Source organism: Lepisosteus platostomus, chromosome 15 (assembly GCF_059453375.1).
Source record: "Lepisosteus platostomus isolate fLepPlt1 chromosome 15, fLepPlt1.hap1, whole genome shotgun sequence".
Classification (NCBI taxonomy): domain Eukaryota; kingdom Metazoa; phylum Chordata; class Actinopteri; order Semionotiformes; family Lepisosteidae; genus Lepisosteus; species Lepisosteus platostomus.
This window is the reverse complement of record NC_142625.1, coordinates 5777535-5799203: the sequence shown is the minus strand read 5'-3', so window position 1 is coordinate 5799203 and position 21669 is coordinate 5777535. Positions and strand designations below refer to the sequence as shown.

The following is a 21669-nucleotide window of genomic DNA, read 5'->3' as shown; positions in this document are numbered from 1 at the left end:
TTTATAATAGGCATTTAACCTGGCCTTAGTAGCAGCAACCTCCTCCATATCAACCACCTTCCCCTCATTAAGTTGTACATAGAGGTCGTTTAATTCCAGTTGCAATGTCTTCCCTTCCATTTCCTCACTCCTTCGACGATTGAGACAATATTCCCTTGTAACTTTTCTAATTCTCCTCTTCACTCCCACCATTCCAAGGCCAGGATATGTTTCTTCTTCGTGCCCCACCACTCATTCAGTTTGGATTTCATACATTCAATATAAGCTCCCTCACTCAAAATGTCAACATTTATTTGCCAAAAGTCCCTACCATATGAAGTAAGAGACAAGATGTAAAAAGGGTTAACTTAAGTCAGTTCTGCCTGAAAATTAGACTTCTAAGCAACAGGGGTTTATGGCAGACAAGGGGGTTAACTGACAAGGATTCCAGATGCGAGCTAGGAACCCCCTGGGGGCGTAATCTTAAACTGACCATTTGGCCAGGGTCTCTTAACTGGCCAAATACCATGACCCCCCCTTACCATAATACCAAATGACGTCCGAAGCAGCAAGGAAGGACTATATAACCTAAAAGTTTGTACCGGTACATCGAACAATACTTCGGTTTTGTTGTTTCTTGAGGGAAACAAGACTTCGGCTTTATTGTTCCTTGCATGCAATAAACTCATCTGTTTTACTTCATTCGGGATCCAGAACCTTATTCTTTCTGTTACAACAATTTTGGAGTAGTCGGCGGATGCTCCAGAAAGCGCAGAACTTCCCATGGGCAGGAGAGACGGTCAGCGCTCACATTACTAAGAGGTAAGGACTCCTCTTGTCTCTCTGACTGATTGGGAAATCTCTGCTCCCTGTGAGAATCGCCCGAGATGACGGAGTAAACGTGAGTTCCAGAATTCCTCTGACCCGGGGAAGACACCGGTGTATGTAATGGGTGGTTTGCTGTAAGCCCAGAAGTTGGTCTGTTAGGCGGTGATTCGCGGTATTGTGTACAGGCGTTCGAAACTGGTGTATGCCTTAATTGCTAGTGGAGTTTACCGCGAAGTTCAGGACTGGTGTGGGCCTTAATTGCGCCCGGGGTTCTGAAGCCGAGTGGTGCATTAAATGCACGGAATTCAGGACTGGTGTGGGCCTTAATTGCGCCTGGAGTTCTGAGGCTCAGGATCGGTGTGGGCCTTAATTGCGCCCGAGGTTCTGAAGCCGAGTGGTACATTAAATGCACGTAATTCAGGACTGGTGTGGGCCTTAATTGCTCCCGGAGTTCTGAGGCTCTGGATTGGTGTGGGCCTTAATTGTGCCCGGAGTTCTGAAGCTGAGTGGTGCATTAAATGCACGTATATACCAGGATTTGTCTGGGCCTTAATTGCGCCCGGGGTCCTGAGATTAGCTACGCCTTGATCGTGCACGGATTGGTGTGGCGTGGTTTTTTGTTTCAAAGGGAACAGGAGAGAAGTAGAAAATATAAATGTATGTTTCTGGGGTTTTCCTTGTTTGTGAATACATATACACACGCATGACACTAACATAAACACACCTCATAATTAAAGAGCAAAGCACTAAGTAGCAGGATCTAAAGGACGCTGAGATCCGAGAATCGCCCTGATTGAGCTCAGTGCTTAAATCCACCCCGGGGCAAAAGCAGCGATGCTGGCGTTCTGGGGATGGTGAATTACTGATCAAGAAAGGGGGTTTTCGAGGTCTCGTTACTTGCCTGTGAACAGTGCTGTGTCCTCTCTAAAGACTCTCTAAAGACTCTGAGAGGCATTTAGATCTGGAGGTAACAGACGTCTTAGCTGAATGAGTGCAGGAATGTGCAGGATATCCAAAGTGAAAGCATCCCCCTACTGTATGAGCTGTTACCTCACACACGACAAAAGTAAACCGAACATGTGTGCTAACTGATGGTTTGAGAAAGTGGTGGAAGGGTCCGTTTATATATCGGAAAAGTGTAAGTTGACGGAAAAGAAGGAGAAAAATATGGGAAAAGCTGAGTTTGTCAGAGGGAGTTTGGGGCGAAGACGCCTGTAAAGAAAGCATATGAGTATTGATTGGCAAAACCACAAGCATGTAGCTGCCACCCTGGTGCACGGCCGGCACCAGTGGTGGCAGATACATGAGAAAAAAAAAGAAATTGGGATGTGACTTCTTAAAAGTGTGTTTACGAGAAAAACAAAAACCCGAAAGAAAAGATACTTTACTCGCTACGAAAGAGTATGAACAAAAGCGAAAAGAGGCAGTGCAGGAGAATCAGAAACTAAAGGAAGAATTAGTTCCTGGTCGCACTGCTCCAGTTTATGTGTTACAACCGTCAACTAAATTATATCCTGCTCTCCCATAGGGGAACAGACAGGCAGGAAATGAAAATAATTGGGATTAAAATTCCCACAGTGACCATATGGAAACAGGGGGTCTGAGTGGGATGACACCTGGTACAAGTGTGATAGAGATGGAACAGGGACTCCCCTCTTAAAGGGAGGACGGCCGCAGACGTGTACTCTCACCCGAAGTGGGAAAGGACTTGATGTAGCGGGGGCTGGCGCTGTTGATGACAGCGTCACTCTAACTGTCTCGCACCCCGTCGAGGGGGTCTGCACTCGCACCTACCTTCCCTGATTCCCCCATACGATCAAATCCAAAACCGGAAGATATTGACTGCTGGGCTAAAATACCGCATCCGAAATTAGGAATGCAGCGAACCTGGAGTGCGTTTCAGGAATTAAAAGGATTCATGTACTGTAGAAGTGAAACAAGAATACAGCACATTGTAGTACGAAGAGAAAAATATATTCTCGATGTGTATGTGTGTTTTATGAATTTGTGTGCCGGCATGTATGTGTGTAACTGTGAGTTTTGGTATACTAAATGACAGTGCGAGTGTGTTTAGCCAGCGGGACTGGCTAGAGACGTAACTAAAGAGACTTGACGAAAATCTATTTAAGGAGATTGGAAAATATAAGAGCGTCTGAAACGTATAAGTACAGTACAGGTGGACGTAAAAGTAGTTCGATAAACAGTTTTTGTATGTATATACAATTAGTTGCAATAGTGGAAACAATTTGGATTTATTCGAATGTCTCGAAACCAGACATGCTGAAACGCTGTAGGTTTAGAATCGAGACTGGGGAGAATAAAGTCTTGTGAGAAGATCTGTTTACCTAACGATTAGATCCTGTAAATCCCTTGTAGCTTCCCTAAGTCTGTCCCAATCCAGTGGATAAAAATGTACTGTTAATGGGGTGTTGGTTTCTCTGTTAGGGGATACTGGAGCACTACTGTCATGCTTGTTTCACTCCTCTGTTCAACAGTGTGCTATAGAGTAATGTATATGGGGAGACGGCAGGAGGCCACAGGAGTATTGGGGCAGCAAGTTTTACTTGCTGAGTACCAGATTTTAACATTCACGTGCACTTATCACGTGAATGTGGGTGGTTTTATCCCAGATCTATTAGGTTGGAATATTATGCATTACAAAGAATGACTATCCAGAACAGGGTATCACGTGGCTTCAACTGACTGTGATCACTCAGTATGTTGATGGTATTCTGAGTGCTTCCCCTGACGAGGAAACCCACAAGTCTGAGCTGCTTCAGGTTTAGAGTGTCTAATATTAAGCAGTTATGATAAGGCCCTTTAGTGTCTAGCATTGTGTAATTTTAACAGGGCCTGGGTGCAATGTTTTTACGGGGTGCGCACAACTTTTAACAGATCTGCTTAAGGGGGGAGTGCAGTACAAGGACAAGATTGCCTTGGTTCCAGCAGCAAAAGCCGCCTGTAATAATTTGAAACAAGCTCTCTTACAGGTGCTGAGACTGGGGTTTCCTCAGATGGATCAACCATTCCTTTGTATGTAAGTGTGGACAAAGGGTTCTGGGTAGCTGTGCTGACGCAGGAGCATGGAGGTAGGCACTATTATACCATTAGATACTGTAGCCAAAGGGTGGGGGACCGTGAAAATTTAAGCAAATGTAATACTGTTTACTGATGGGTCCTCTCTGATGCATGAGGGAGAACAGAGAACAGGCTGAGCCGTTACAACAGAATTCAAGGTGCTAACAATTGGAAAAATGCCCCCCCACTGCCTCAGCGCAGCAAGCCAGTTAAGAGCACTGATGGAAGATTGTAAAAAGAATGATGTTAAAGGGTTACTGTATATGTATATAATGTATGTATTTGTTGCAGGTAGGCCACAATTCTGGTGGCTATGGCGAAATAGGATTCTCTCACAATGGCAAGGACTCCAGTTAAGAATATTGGGCTTGTCTCTGAACTGATTTGTAGTTTTACAGCTGCCGACAGAAGCAGCTGTAGTAAGGTGTAAATAACACAATAAATAAAGAATTCCAGTAACTCAAGGTAACAACCATGCAAATGCAGATGCCAGGCAAGCGACACTGGGAGAGCGGGAGTCTAAGACCCCTGTGAAACCTCTACTGGGGAAAAGGGAGAATTCAGGTTAAGGCCTTTAATAGATGTTTAATAGTGGTTAGAACAAATGTGTAAAGAATGTGGGGTTGTATGATGATGGGATGTGGACTGGCACATACCCAAGTGTATGACAAAGATGATCCCATGGTACGGACTGCCCTGCCCCTTGGATACTGATCTAGGGGCAGACTACACTGGGAAGGTGTGCCAGGCTGTAATTGCCTCACTAGGGGTAAGTTGGAAGTCACATTGCCCCCATCACCCACAGTCTGAAAGACCAACTAAGGAAATATTAACTGAAGGAACACCGTGGGTAGATGCTCTACCAGCAGTCCTGTGCAGTTTGCGGGCTGGAGCAAACGGAACTGTGAGACTGAGCCCATTTGAGATCATCACGGGCAGCCAAAGAAACTCCCTGGAGGCCAAGTTTGGCTAATGGACTGTTGAATTTACTATTACCGTATTGTAGGTTTGTTAACTGAAGCGGTGCACAGGGCTCGTGAACAGGTGCTGGACACTTGGGGACCTCCAGTAGAGGGGAGACACGACCGGATACCTGGCGAGTGGGTGTAGGTGAAGAAGAGATACCCTGCCAGATGTTGCAATCCTGCTGGGAGGGACCATATCAAGTGCCTCTAACTACTGACTGTGCCATCTGAGTGACAAGATGAGATCGCTGGATCCGTGCATCGCACTTTCACCGACCCACGGCACCAGAGACTGAGTGAACAGAAAGAAGGATGTTGTTACCGTTTCTGTGTCTGATGCTTCCTAAGACCAACAGTGAGCTTGTTAGGCCTGAGGAGTGTTAGAACACTCCGGGTGTTGGCAAATCTATCAGCCAAAAAATGATAATCAGAGTCGGGTCAATATTGCTATTCCAAGATCCTGACGATAAATCTCCACATGGCTGAGGTCTGCGTTTGGGTCCTGGAGTAGGACTTTATGTATTTGTAGGATTAGGATTGTTTTATATGTATAATTGCAACTATCACTTGTACAAAAACATCAATAACATCTTGTAACCGTGGAACGCACAATGTCATGGTAATGCATGCCTGTACATCTAAAAAGGAAAGTTCTGCCCTGACATTGTATTTGTAAAAATAGGCAGTCCTGACGTATGCCATATTTTATAAGGGGGAAATGAAGTAAGAGACAAGATGTAAAAAGGATTAACTTAAGTCAGTTCTGCCTGAAAATTAGACTTCTAAGCAACAGGGGTTTATGGCAGGAAAGGGGGTTAACTGATAAGGATTCCAGATGCGAGCTAGGAACCCCCTGGGGGCATAATCTTAAACTGACCATTTGGCCAGGGTCTCTTAACTGGCCAAATACCATGACCCCCCATTACCATAACACCGAATGACGTCCGAAGCAGCAAGGAAGGACTATATAACCTAAAAGTTTATACCGGTACATCGAACAATACTTCAGTTTTGTTGTTTCTTGCGGGAAACAAGACTTCGGCTTTATTGTTCCTTGCATGCAATAAACTCATCTGTTTTACTTCATTTGGGATCCAGAACCTTATTCTTTCTGTTACAACACATACAACCTATGCATAAGACGCAATTCAATTTCACCAATAGTATGGTCAGAGCTGGGCAGTAGCTCTCTCCACCATCACTTCTCTTGAGGTGAAGATATAATTCAGGCGCCGTGCAATACCTGCCGTGTTCCTCCATGTAGCCACCACTGCTCCAGCCGTAACTCAGGAAAAACAATCCACCAGATCAAAACATGTTAACAGCACTCGCAGCTGTTTCACCCCAGCATCTTCCCGGTTACGAAGATCAACATTGAAATCTCCACCAATGACAAGTGTCTTGTTTGTAGCACACAGCAGGTATAGCTCTTTATAAAAATCTGCTCTCAAGGACCTGATTGCAGGGGCATACACAAATAAATATAATATTGTTGTTACCAAAGCAGACATCCACATTCAAGGCCCTTCCAGGCACTATTACATTGCATTCTTCCACAATCATACCATGACTACCAAATAAAATACCCACACCAGACGAATGGACTCCACCCACACTCCACCGAAACCCACCTTTGTCCCATTCACGTGTAAAAGTTGTGACATCCTTATCATTCTTTAAGTGCACCTCCTGTAAGAAGCACACCTCGAAATCCAAGCTTTTCGGGGAATGAAAAACAGCTGCTCTCTTCACTCTCACTTAACCCCCTCACATTAAGAGTAACTATCTTTATCTAGGGAATTAATTAGGTTTTCTCCTCCCATTTGCTAATAATATTCATAGCTGCTATATACACGTCTCTGACTTCAGACTCCTTGTGCCCATACACATATAGTTTAGTGACCTTTCTAGAATTACCCTCACTTTCGAATCTGACTTCCGGAAAAGCTCTTAAAACATTAAGTCCCCCAGCACGATTCAGAAACTTTACGTTTCCATTCATCCATTCACACCTTTTCAAGAAGCTAGAAGATGCTTCTAGCTTCTTTATTATTCTACCTTCTTTTCTGATTACTCCAGCCACACAAACCTCCCTAGCCATGCCTGCATTACTTCTCCACCTTTTCTCAATATCGGACAGAAGAATCTTTTTAGAGCCTATTTCTGCGTCTGTTTTCCCGTACAACAAGAAACGCTGAATCTCTTTCCATACATGCACACATTTATACCGAATCTCCTATAAAATCTCCTGCTCCTCAAAACTAGCTTGCCACAGAACCTTGTTGTTTCTATCATCCCATTTACATATTTCTACAAAATCTCAGGGAAGCTCCAAATCCAGCCAGAAGCTCTCCTCTTCTCCATGCCTCGGATCTGCACTGGCCTCCGACACTTAAGTAAGTATTTTGTCCATTCCCTCATGGGTGTCTTCAGTTTCGGGGACATATGGTGTTCCAAAGTATTCTGAGAAGCCGCTGCCACAAAACTCTTCAGACTCCTCTTCCCTAACCTCTCCTTCTTCTTCTCCCTCAACTGAAGAGAAAAAGGGGTCTAGGGCCTCAGACACTTGCCTGTCACCCCATGGTGGTTCCTCTGAATCTCCGCCTTCTTTGCGGATAGCTCCCCTGGTTCCGCTGATTTTTCTCTTGACTGTTTTCTTGGAGGTAGAAACGCTATCTTCCTCCTCCTCCTCCTCCTCTTCGTCCTCCTCCTCCTCCATTTTTTCCACCCAGCTCTTTCTTTGGGCATGTGGGGCCACGTGCACCGCCTCTTCCACCGCCTGTTTTAAGTAGTCTATTCCAGCCCAGGTGCATCAAAACTGCTTTCCTCCCCTGATTGGCTTGCCTACATCTCCTCATTTATCGTCTGCACACCATTGGCCACTGAAACACCTTCCCCAGCTGACCTCCACTCTGCCTGTGTCTCCCACCTCTCTCATCACATCCTTATGGCCAGTGGACACGGTTTCTGCAACCCCCTGTGGTCTGCTAATAACTGCAGAATAACTACCTGCCCTATTCGGACAGTCTTTGTAAGCATGGCCCTGTTTTTCACACAAATTACATTTAATGTCCTCTGTTCATGTACCTGTAGACGTGATGTGGCAAATAACATCGCACCCCTTACATACTTGGACCATACAATTAAGGGCTATATGACCCTCTTGCCCACAGAGCCTGCACGTGAGGGGCTGGCCTGGATAAAACAGATAACCCTTGTTCGAGCCTATAGTGAAAGATGCCGAAGGATGCAGCAAACCATCACTTGCCTGCGCGTTGAACCGGAATCGCACTCAGTATCTCCTTTTCCTGTTCCAGTACTTCCTTCTATCTAGTAATTTGACCCCTTTGTCCTGCACGTCCACAAAATGCCTAAAGAAGCTCAAAATGTCCTCCTCCACAGTATAAGGGTTAAACATATGAACAGTTAATTGCCACAGTTCTCTCGCAAATAGAGGCTCAATGTAAAAATTCTTAAATGGCTCCTCATTTCGGCATGCATTAACAACTGTTTAAACTTTCATACACCAAACATTAGAAATTAAAGGGAGGTCAAATACCTTTTTTCTGGGAAAATCCTGCAGGCAATAAGTGTCCACTGACCGTACTCCCAGAGCTTTTTCCAGAACCATGTCTTCAAAGGTATCCCTGTAGACAAACTCTTGGATCCCATCTTCCTCTCGCAAGACGAACAGGATGGTGTTCCTCAGCTTCTTCTCCCTGGTGTTCAGTTCGGTCCTCTCTCCATCCTCTTGAAATGGCCGGATCCTTCTCCGCCACATAGAAAAAAAGTTTAAAAAAAACTCCTGCCTAGCCTATAGGCAGGCCTAGGAAAAAGGTCCCTTCACCTTCTCTCCTTCTGACTGATCCCGCAGCCGTGGTCAAGCCATGTGCTGTGATCGCAGCCAAAAGGCAGAGAAGGAATTTTTTTTCTACAAAATATACTTTATTCTGAAAAAACATCTCAAAAGGAAACAATCTCACACAAATTATAAACACTGAATGCAAAAAAATGTTCGGAACAGCGGTGATTGTCCCTTATCGATCCGTGCAAGTGGGGGTGGATTTGCACAATTAAGAGAGTCCCTCCAAACCCTACCACTTGCTATTGTCCATTAGTCTCTGTACAGGGACCAAGTCCTTTCCAGCACTCCCTAGCCGTAGGGAATCCCAATTTGGCGATGTCCTGCTTCATCCTCCTCCTGAGGTCCGCCAGGATCCTTTCCTCCAGCTCCCTCACTCCCCACTTGATGTTGTGCTGGATGAGAGTGTTCCTCGCGTCCCACAGGCCTTTTTTTGAGGGACCGCAGCAGCCACACCAGGAACTGCGTCCCCTTGTCCAATCCGGTTGGTGCCAGCCCCAGCAGAATATACTGGCCACTGAATATAGAGGCCATTTTGGGCCTAGTATCCCACAAAGCCTGCTTCAATTAACATTGGCTGACACCCCACCTTAATCCTCCACCTCACCAAATCACATGACAAAACAATAGATGGACAAAAACACAATCCTTAAAAGCATGCCTCAAAGTCTCCAGAGCACAAACTTCCTCCAACAAAAACTAGGCAGAGATAACTTATGCCTATATAAAACCTCCCGCAAAGGTTATCGTCCACTAAATGAGATCCTTCAAACCATTGTCCAAAAACTTAGGGTGCACAATCCCCCGCTATATTCCACCTTCACAATCACAATACCATGCTCTGCCAAGTCATACAGTTCCCTGTGATCGCCACATACAGCCTTATACATACATGTTGAACACTTCCTCCTCAAGTTCAAGCCCCAAACTAATGAACCAGGGCTTTCTCATCATGTAACATCAAATTGGACCACTCAGTCTCCCCTCATGTAAGCCCTAAATTACAAATGAGAAAAATCAAACCTCACACAACTACTATTCAAAGTCCTACATAATAGAGTAAAGAGCAGACAATCCAGTTCAGGGAATGTCAGACATACCCCTTCCCCCATCTCTTACAGCCTTATACATCACTTCCCTCCTCATGTACCCACAGTCCTCCACCCCCTAGCATAAAATCAAACACCAAATGGGTCGATAGCCACTGAAACGAGAATGTGATGGCTAAAAACATTGACAACGCACCCAACTTCAAAACCTGCACCTTGCCAAAAAATATGTCAACTTCCAGAGGCCTGCTTAATCAAAATTATAGTTTTGAGTAAAAAGCTTTTATGTTTCCTTGTTGGCTATTTGCAAACATCTGAAATTCCTGCTTTTGGCATTTCACAGTCTTCATGCTTAACAGATCATTAGTTCTACCCAACCACTCCCTAGGATACACTGCTCTCTCACCGGGGCACAGACTTTGTCAGCTCAAAGCCCAATGCCCATAAATGTAGTAATAGATAGTAAACCTTTACAATAGATGAATAGTTACAACTTTAGATTAGGTACTGCAGGAGATCTACCACTCATGAATAAATTATATGTAAAGATATAAAATGTTAAAGCTTCCATTCTTTCTGTTAAATTCTTTCAATGTTACAAAGCAGGCAGAAACATGAAATCGTTTAACAGACTGTACAACTCATGAACAACAAACTTTATTATTTAAAAACACATGACCTTAAATATAAATGATCATTTAATGACATTTATAACTATGTGAATGTACATGAACTAATGATCTGTTAAGCATTATATGTTTGTTAATGACTCATTAATGAAAGTTATTATAAAGTGTTACCGATATTTTTAACTGCCAAAATTTTTTAGTTGTGTGGTCCAATGTTAATATTCCCTATCATGTGGTGTAAGAGGACCAGGGGAAGGGTCATTTATAACCGGTATTTCCGTAACGAAACACTGGATATACTAGATATAGACCTGGGCAAGATGGCTGCCAAGGATAACTAGCTGACCCGCTGTTGGAAAAGATCTGTGCGGCGAAACAATGAGACGCAGGTGAGCTGCGTCAGGAAACAGAATATAAATGCCCCAGAAGCGGTGAGCCGGTGTGGAAGCTGAGAGGGTTGGAATTGTGCTGGAAGGTATTAAAGAAGGACAGACTATTGGATACGGTATATGACAAAGATTTACAGATTATGAGTTGGATACGGTGCGGGTTGGTGTGGTTATACGGGCTCGGAAATTTGGATCGTTTAAGGATACTGGTAACGGATTACGGAACGGATTTGGGAAGCATACGGACGAAGGACAAAGAAGATCAGTGTGGTGTGAGTTACATCTTTTACATTTGTTTTCCCCGGGCGATACCACAGTGGTATGAAGTCGGTATTACACTTTTTTTTTGCAAAACTTTATGTATTGTAACGTTTACGGCCGACAGGTACTGTGTAAGAGCCGGTTTGCCAGAGCAGGTGACGTCACCGCCCTTCCCAGTAATAGCAGGACCACAGACCCTGGGCTGTGGAGAGATCTCTGGCTAACCGGGCTGGGTCCCTGTTGAGTGACGTGGGAGTCCCGGGTCGAGCCCCCGACGGTGGGGGGCCGGCCTAATGCGGCAAGGGCGCCCGCCTGAGCCCCTGTTGCGTTACAGTATTTTTAGAAAAGGATAAAGCCATTCTTTTAACGAAATTTCTAGACTTCATATAGTTAAAACGAGCACAAATGTTTTCAAAATATCCACTGTAAATTGCAGAGTTGAAAACTTTTATGGAGATGGTGGAATACGGTGTGTGCTTTGTTTTTATGTTTAGCCACCACTACCATTTACTGTATGTACATTAGGTATGTTATGTATAAGACCATATGGCTTTAAAGCCACTACAATACAGCATGTGTGAAATATTTTTCATGATCAAAATTAAGTTGGAATGTTCTCCTATTCCTTTGCTGAAACTTGGATTACATTGTGGAATATATTATGCTATACTTCTGTTTTTATTTTCAGCTTCCAAATTTTTCCCTTTAGTTGTAAAATTCCATATTAATATTCCAAGGGGATTTGAACATGTGCAGTAGAGAAAAAGAGTAAATGAAGCAATCATTTTACTTACACCTAATGTACCACATGTGACATCTATTGATTGTCTTTGGCCAGTGAACCACACTTCCCTGCTGTACTGCAGTGCTGTGTGGTACCACTAATGCAGTAATAGGAGTGGCTGCATCTATACAGGCTTATGAGTTACAGGTCTGTAGAATGTAGGCCTCTGAGATTTTTTTTTATATGCAGTGTAACATTGTATGATGTGTACATTCTTGCCTTGATTTTATTATTTTTAAATACATCTGTTTGTTTGCCCTAGTTTTCCTTGATTTTGTTGCACATCTGCCTGACCTGCACTAGTGAATGTTCTGAACTTGCAGGACAGAATGAGCCTCAGAATGGAATCAAACCCCAGAGCAAAAGATCTGAGTGACATGGTTCTAGAGGGTCTTCATTAACATTAAGTATTTGGTATAAGCAGCAGAGGAAGTTAAGATGTAATTGGAATTCAAGACTGGACAAACACCTGGCAAATAACTTAATGCAAAATTCTGCATATGGGAAGCAGAATTGCAAAGTACAGAAACATACTTCTATATACAGATGCAGCCATTCAAAATGCGTGGGTGATACCACCTTATTTTGCGGTGCGCTTTACGCAGTCTACTGTGAGTTACCATAAATTCTCCTATAATACTGCAAGTAAAATAATAGTATCCGGAATTTCCGCAAGGTGGAGCTAATAAAGCTCAACCTCTTATGTTTGAGCTGTCGCCATCAAAGTCTTAATGAAGATATTAATGAATGACCTTGGACAAGCTGTAAACTCAAAGTATTTCCCTGGTCCGCATTTTTTTTCATTGACCTTTGTAAAAGTAACACCACAGCATTTTGCAATCATGCATATGTTTCCAATCATGCAAAGTACAGTAATTTGAGTCTCCAATTCACCATGCCTTTCACATGCTCATAAGAGATTGACTTAGGAACATAAACATTACTGTATGCAGACTACTGTGTACAGTATGTATATTTTATGTCTTTACTGTGCCCATTGTAGTATTGAATATTTATATGGAATTTTACCACTGAAGGGAAATCTTAGTAGCTGAGCATAAAAAGAATAGGGGCATACTGTAATGTGTGTGAAGGCCATAAACGATATTATGTTTGGGACTTAAACATACAGTATATGGCTGGTCTCGGTACTTTCAAGAAAACATACACACCAGTATTCCATTTCTCCCTAAACATTTTAAGCCTTGAAGCCTTTAACTAATGTGACACCAGAGCCAACAAGCATACTTTTAGAATTATATTAAAAGGGAATATAATAAGGAATTGTGTATCTAAAGAAATTAATAATGATATAATTATATTCATGTACTGCAACACAAGAATAGTACACGCTGTACATTGTCTGTTGATAATGTTTCTGTAGTGCTTTTTCAACATTCTGCATGTGACCTTGCCGGTGGCGTAGTGGGTTAGGTTCCTGACTCCCACGTCACATGGTCTGTGATCAAATCCCGCTGGAGCCATGAATTTCCTTTAACAAACATTTCTTTGAAAAAATAAAACGTTTCCCTGAGTCGGATATTAAATAAAACCTCACTTGCACCAAACAAACTTATATTTCTAAATATCGCAACATGATTGAATTTAAGTCATTTTAATAATGAATAGACACCTAGGTGTTACAATATAAACACTTATATTGATTTCAATTGCAAATGTGAGTTTAAATGTGTTTTTTATTCACAATCAGACAAATGCAACATAAATTGATATCTTTGTCTTCTAAGTATCTTGCTAAACTTTCAGCATAGCTTTCTCCCTGTTTAGATTTATTTTTCTTGGGGTCAAATGTGGAAAGATTAGATTGTAATCATTTTTATTTTTTAAATACAATTTAGAAAAGTGTAATCTATACTAAAAAGCTGTACACCACCTGCTATAATGATACATATTGTAATACTTTTGAGTTCGGATAGGACAGACACGAGAACTCGGACTTGCGGAGTTAAAGCCTTGATTTTTATATATCACGTTGAAAAGTGGCATCTCAAAGCAAAGTAAATACCCAACACAGATTGTACCCATCTGTCATGCTAATAAAGCACCTTGAATTGGGGGTGGAGGGCGAGCGAGAGAGCCAGGACAGACGGGCAAATAAGATACACTCCAGAGACATTCACAACCGCAACATATCATAAAACGTTTGCACATATAGTTAAGTTGTTACTTGATGTTCAAAGTGCAATGAAATACAATGTTTTTATCCTGTAAGGCGTTTTGAGAAGCCACCTTTAAAAGCGCTAATTCTTATGGAATGTGTTCCGCCGGGGATTCAAAAAACTTTTTAATTGCATATCTAAGGAAATGGCAGTATAACCTTGTTCATGCACAAACAGTGGTATGTTACATTATTAATTTGGATGTCTCCTCTTGCCAGAAAGTTCTAAATTGCTTTTTTTTTTAAATGGCATCCCATAAATAAAGCTGATACCATTTAGACTTATTTTAAACTGTATTACAGCAGCACAATGGACAATGCAACGTAAATTGCAAAAATGCACTTGGAATCTGTCCAAGCCCTACTTTGTCAGGCATCTTCTTTTACTGCAATGGACATAAAAACTCCCTTGCTTTTAACAGAGTGTTTCATAATTTCTAACTACGAAAATTATTTAAACTCGGACACTTATTCAACTAGAGCTCAACATATCACAAGAATCCTCTAGAGCACAGCAAAGACTGTATTAAAAGAATCGCGTATCTAAAGAAATTAAGATATAATTATATTAGTGTACTGCGACAGGGCTGTGTAGGGCTGTTTCACCTCTCTTCATGTGACTCTATTAAAAAGCCATTTAGCAAAGAGGGGATGAGAAGAGTGCCAAACTAGTGTACTTTAGATCTTTTTTTCTGAACCGGGGAGAATCTGATCATGTTTCTCTATAACAATAATAAACATTATTTTACATATCGCCTCTATCATGTATCATATGGGGGGGGGGGGGGAAACGGTTAAAAGGACCAAAGTAAATACCAGACAAACGCAAATGTGTTTTTAATAAAATGCTTTTATTCATTCAGCAGAGAGAGAGACACACCGGTTTTCATTTGACAAAAAGGAATTGTTTTTTTACATTCCTCTTGTCTAATAGGGATGTTTTGTTGGTGGACAGACTGTTTAGACTAGAGGAAAAGAGCGCCTCCTTCTACGAAGCATTTTGTTGATCCGATCACGAATTCTTTTCTATTCGCATGAAGTAAGGGTTGAGAATCTCCGATTCACCATGCTACTAATGGTTTCCCGGAGATTGCAAGGCAAGGCACTTTTGCCTCTGGACCCATTGAAATTTACAGACGTGGTCCACCCCCAGTATCCTTCAAAAGTCACAAGATTTCGAGACACGAGGGCGGCGTAGTGGTCGGCTCTTGCTTTCCCGTCTATGCCGATGCACTGCAAGTACAACCCCCCCCCTCCATCGCCTGAGTGATGGGTCCCAGTTGGATATCTGGGAGAATTATTTGTCCCACTGTGAATTCCGCTCTGTAAACAGTGCTTCCTGGGGGGAGATAGAAGGCGGGGACAGCATCAACCAATTCCTGCGCGGTGGTGAGTGGAGAGGCCGGGATGGAATGTCCTGAGGCTGTGTGTGCTCTGCAGGGGGCAGAGCTTCTGCCAGGCATTGCAACCTGCACGGTGGGGAGAGGCACTTTTCGGGAGACAGATGCTCAACTGTTTGAACATACTGTGTCCTTCCTCTGCATCTTCAGGAGTGTCTCTAGCCTCCCAATCCTCCCCAGTAATGCGTCGTACTGCTGCCGAAAAGTCTCCACACAGGTGCTGCTTCTACAGGTTGGCACCCTGGCCAGTGGCCAAGAGCAGAGACCCACAGCCTGTGGCAAAATAACATAATTCATGTAAGAAATAGTCACACAGTAGTATTCATCAGTCGCGGAACAGACGTCAAAATAAACTTTTCTTTTTATCCATCTTACTACTTTTTTTTTTACTGTCCTGGTGGTAGATTTCGAAGATTGTTTTGCCCGTACAGTGTTTTCTTGAAGAACAGGCTATGGAGAAATATTTAAAATTCAAAACGGCAATAATACCTTGTAATATGCGCTGTAATCGCGTATTTCAGATGAAGTCTGCTGTATTTGCTTACCCTTCGCTCTTTGGAAGCTGGGGCGGCAGAAGCACCCCGTCTCTTCCCGTAAAAGGTCTTGGTCTCCATACTGTACTGTGGTCGCTGTAGTGCAGGTTCGCAGTTTTTTTTTTTGTGATGGGAGCTCACCCAATCCCTTGGTATATTTATGCTATATTCACATGTACGGCTAGAGTGTGTTCATTGTCTTCCAATGAAAGGCGGGTTACTTTTGCCGAAGTCGGGAGACTTTAGAGGCTTGCCACACCCGAACTGTTAAACCAACGCATTAGCATGTCAAAGCCCATTGAGGACCCGGGCGCAATAATTTTGTCCCTTGATTTACTGATCTGCATTAATTACAGAAATCGAGTTCCTGCTCTTTGCAGACGACCTGGTCCTGCTGTCGCCCACAGAACAGAGGCTGCGGCAGAACCTGTCGCTGCTGGAGCAGCACTGTCAGACCTGGGCGCTGACAGTCAATCTGGACAAGACCAGAGTTATGGTTTTCCAGAAAAAAAGCCAGACCTCAGGGAAACGGGTAGAAATTCACACTTAACAACACATTAACAGCTAACAATGGGAGCAGGGCCGGATTAGGCCAGTACCCACTATTGTTAATCATACAGAAAAGAATATTAAAGTATTGCCTTTAGTATTAGCCATACAGAACATTAAAGTGCCTCTTTCCATTCAGCGGGTGTCTGAGCCGCTGTGTCCTATCTTCTGACAGTCGCTGTTGTGAATGTCTGTAGAGTGTATCTTATTTTTAGTACTATATTTTTATATTATTCCCTATTAATCAAACTCTATGTATTGGCTTGTCCCCCCCCTCCCGCTCCTCTCTGTGTACAGTAGAGCCTCCTGTCCTGGATGGTGGAGCCCATACAGCTGTGTCTGGAGAGAATCCAGGGTATCGGCTTCAACCACACGGCTGGGCAGCTTGTTCCCCTCTCTGTACAGTAGAGCCTCCTGTCCAGCCAGTACAGGAGGCTCTACTGTGCACAAAGAGGGGCGGGAGGGGGGAACAAGCTGTCCAGCCATGTGGAATGCTACAGAACCCTAAACGGACAATACACACTAGCTGAATATTTGACCGAGATATCCAGGCACAACTGGATGAGCTCCACCAGTCAGGACAGACAAATAAGATACACCCCACAGACATTCACAACCACGATGTATCATAAAACATTTGCACATATTGTAAAATTACTATTTTTTCAGGAAGTTTAAAAAAACACTTGAATTACTTATCCAGTCTCTCGAAATAATAATTTTTTTCAAGCAATGTCTTTTAATCCAACATTGACAGCCACATCTTAAATCTTGTCATTCAGCTCTTTTTTTTTTTTCTCCATCACCTTAAGGACAGCACATACAAGGGTTAATTGCACAATGCACCGCGCAAAGAAATTTAAAATAGTCTTCTTTAGGTGTGAGGGCAGGAGTGGATCGCAGAAGGCATAATCCGCAAATCAGGAAAACGAAGAACAGGACAGGTGAGACATTTATCCAGAGAGCGAGTGATCGGGGGGAAAAACATCTACTGTATTACTTTGAGATGCCACTTTTAAAGGTGATATGTAAAATGTTTATTCATGTTATAGAGAAACATGATCAGATTTTCCCTGGTTCAGAAAAAAGACGATTAAAATCTGTAATCTTTCCACTTGTATGTCATCGGAAAATACAAGACGTTTCTGCTTTGTGTAAGGATGGTATCAAAAAGTAATCTAAGTGGTGGGAAGCGCTTTACAGGATAAAAACAATAACGCCAATAGTGTTAAGATGGGCAAATGATTTTTTTTTATGGAAATACAAAATGATATAATGTGTTCCGGCTAAGACCTTAACGAGTACAACCCTCCTCTCTGCGGGAGTGCTGGCTGTGACGAATTAAACCGGTTTCACAGGTATTTTCAAAGTAGAAGGGGGTGAGATTTCCAGTGAAAGACACCTCCCCCCTCCAAAGCCGAGGAAGTACAGTACTTACTAGTTAAGAAAGCTAGGCTCCTCAATGAAATCGCTTTAACATGCTAATGCGTTGGTGTAACAGTCCGGGCGTGGCAAGCTTCTAATGTCGACTTGATTGGAAGACCATGAACATATTCTAGCCCTAAATGAATGAATAGCAAACATGGTTTACATAAAATACATTTTTCCAAGAAAATTTAATACGATCTGTAGTTGAAATCTGAGCCTAAAGAAAAAGCATTTTCAGAGCACAATCACGCTGTGTTAATGTAGAAAAAGTGATTAGGTTTATGAGCAATCTAATTACTTATTCGTTTAAAACGCTGTATAAAATAAAGTTTTATTAATTTGCTGGACAGAGCGGTGAACATTATTATGGATAAGACAAAGATAATGATCCTGATCAGTTTAGAAATCTGTGTATGCTGTAAAGTTTTTACTTCTTAAACTTTTAAAATACACGTTTTGAATAGAAAGAAATCCTCTTCCTGGTACAGTATGTATAGCAAACCAGCACGGTTTTTTTTTTTTCTCCAATCAGAGGGGTTAGATGCTCGGTTAAAAGCAAAGGAGATTGTCTATTATAGTGGACATAAAAACAAGAGTTCGCTGGCATTATATCCTAGAAGACCCAGACCGGCACCAGACCGGGAGAATGCCCACAGCATAAAAGAAAATGCCTGATGAACTAGGGATTGGACAGTTTCCAAGTGCTTGTACAATCGATGGAAATGCACAAATAAATGTGCAAAAGAAATAAACAAAATCATGTATTTCTTTCATATTGGGTAGCTAATGTCCTCTCTTTGCTAGTTAGTGGCTGTGTTTCTTCGTTGGGTAGCAACGGGTGACTGTTCTCAGGCGGAAGATGTTAACAGCTAAATTTTTGTTAAACTTTTTTTAAATTAAAAATTATTCTATACAGCAATCGCATATTTGGGTACCGTTTCATTAAAACTTTCATGCTTAAAATGTTTAGGGAGAAATGGAAGACTGGTGTGTATTTTTTCTTTAAGCTACCAAGACCAGCCAAACACAGTACAGTTTACGTACATACAGTAATGTTCCTAAATTAATATCGTCTATGACCTTCAGATGCGTTATGCTCCTCTTCTTTTTATGCTCAGCTACTTAAATTTCCCTTTAGTGGTAAAATTCCATATAAATATTCAAAACGAAGGAGATTAAAATGAGCACAGTGAAGACATTAAATCTTTTCACTACCAACCAATGCGCCACAAGTGCCCCTGTCGGTCATTTTGGCCAGCCAATCGCTTACCGCGGTGGCTTGTGGGTAGATTGCCGTACTGTGGGTTTGTACCGTGCATTTTGAATGGCTGCATCTGTACTTCTCATACCCTTAAGTAACAAAAATAAATAAGCTTCTGGTGCAACCATGAAATTCAGTTTGTCAGCTGTTCGTGCTGACACTGAGAATAAGAGACTTGTGACGTCGGACACATTCAGATACACTTTAATAAGTCATCTTTTGTGTGAATAACTGCAGTCTGCTGCAGGGCAACACCTAACCCTGCCGTGTGCTGATCTGAAAAGGACTAGAGACCTACAGAATGGATAAAGTGATCATACTGGTCTGAATGCCGCTGTGCTGGTAAAAATGTATAACCACTCTAGAACTGTTGGAGAACTTTTTACAATTAGCTCACTTTTATCACTGACACCCTCTCTGTTCGTCCTGGTAATTGGCTGCTTACACTTTTACATAGTGCTGTAACGGAGAGAACTTGTAATGTTCAAGAGACTGATTTTGCTTTGGCACCTACTGGTGAAGATTCAGCTTGAAAGACTCCTTATACAAGACGTGCAAGGAGCTGAGACCTCTGAGCTGTACTGAAGTGTGTGCAGGTCCTGAGCCACACTCAGCTCTGCAGGAAGACCAGAACTGGCATCCAGGCTTCATCATCACAAAGGGAAGTGCTCAGCCTCCTCTTAAAGCCCTCCCACATCTGAAACTCTTTAACACAAACTTTGTTCAGGTGTGATCTCCTAGTAACCCTTACCTCTTAAAGAGGGGATTCCACACCCTGAGCGATATTACAATGTTATTTATTATTGTTGTTAATGACTTGATAAACATAGACCATTTAAAGCTCTAATTAAGGAGGAAGCAGCTTAGAAGCTTTGCTTATTCTTAAAAAAAAAAAAAAGAAATGGGATAAAATCTCTGGCTGTGTTTCTGGCCTGTAGTATCTCAGTCTTGCTCACAGTCTCACATTGGTCACTGATCTCTGATGGGGACCAGCTGATGGCCCATCATAATTCTTTTAATCTCTTACTGGAAGTCAAGCTTAAAACCTTTTTTTTTTTTGTTAAATTTTTGCCCGTGTTGGTGTCTTTTGAAAAAGACCTGTTCATTCTAAAATCTTGATTAATGATTTAACACAGGAAGTCTAATAGTTTTAACTGCCACACTTATACTTTATTAGAGACCAGGACATTTACTCATAAGAACTACTGTGATGTCCTAGTCATAGTGCTGTAAGGCCTGTGACCCCAATAAGAACTAAATGTTTCACCAAATTATCCATTTTGAAGTGAAACTGAGCAAATAGAGGCTTCTATTAGCTATATACTGAGGCTGTACTCAAACCAAAAATTAAAAGCATCTTTAACATTAAGGAGAAGTTAAAATTAATTATAGGAATGTAAACATCAAATTAAACTAACCTTTCACAGCCCTAGAAAATATTCTAATCCAGGAAGGCTTTTTCCTGATAAAAACACTTTATAAATCTGTTTCAGTGCTCAGAGTGGGCTGCGCCACTCTGATCCCCATTAATACTGTAGCGGTCAGTTTTGTCTGCAGCTGCACACATCCTAAACAACAATCGGAAATTTCTTAAATGATTATGGTTTCTAACACTGTGAAACACTCAGAACTCGTTTGTATTCACATTCCTTATTTTAGGTGAATTAATTGTTTCATTAAAATTGTGTGAATTCTGTAGCAATGTCTTACTGTTAGGCTGCTGTGCCAGTGAGGAAGATGTGAAACAGGGGCAAGAGGAAGGCTGGACAAGTCTCTCTTAAACACCCACATCCAGGATTGATAAATAAGCTGCAAATTTACAGACTATAAAATGAAAACAAAGATATAAATGAACACGGCATCACTAATACTCTCACTGCATTACCTGTTACTAAATGACAGATTGCATATCTAGTACCTGTTAGTGTCACTGAGGCAATTTCCAACTGGAATGAATTCCATCAAACATTTTGTAATATCTCTGGAAGTACAGATAGTAGAGATCTAGTCTTGGGCTTAAATTGAAGCTAACCCCTTGGGCATCAAATGTAAACCAAGTTCTAACATCTTACTGTGTCCACTCACCAGACAGAAATATCCAGAAGAAAAAGATGAAGAAACTTTTCTCCAAAGATCAATTTTTCTCGTTGTGGTCCTGGAAAAAAGATGAAATTCCTTGTATATCTTGGCCTAGATACAAAATTGAGACATTATATAAAATTAAACTTTTTTTTTTTATAAAGACAGGACCTGGAATGGTATTGCTCACATACCTGGAAATTTTGTAAAAGCTATTGAAAAAGCTCTAATAGCAATTTCAATTACTATTGAAGATAAGAGAGCCGCCCGGGAAGTGAGATAATGTTTTTTGCAAACTATGCAGTCTAGTGGCTTGATGTAGGCTTTGTGCTCAAATATATATATATATAAAGATGTTGCCTGACCTTGGTCGGCAAGATAAGGGCATGTATTTGGTAAGCTGGCTGTATGGCCAG

General features: G+C 42.0%; 1 long non-coding RNA gene across 8 annotated transcripts in view; it reads left to right on the top strand.

The window, feature by feature from the left end:
- Window positions 1-10680: 10680 nt before the first annotated feature.
- Window positions 10681-21669, top strand: part of LOC148647758 (uncharacterized) — a 56644-nt gene continuing 45655 nt past the window's right edge. For 7 of the 8 annotated variants that reach the window (XR_015926678.1, XR_015926677.1, XR_015926679.1 and 4 more), the window contains exon 1: window positions 10681-11051. This is a non-coding gene — a long non-coding RNA (uncharacterized LOC148647758). The remainder of the gene's footprint in view (window positions 11052-21669) is intronic. The other variant, XR_015926676.1, reaches the window with a different exon arrangement.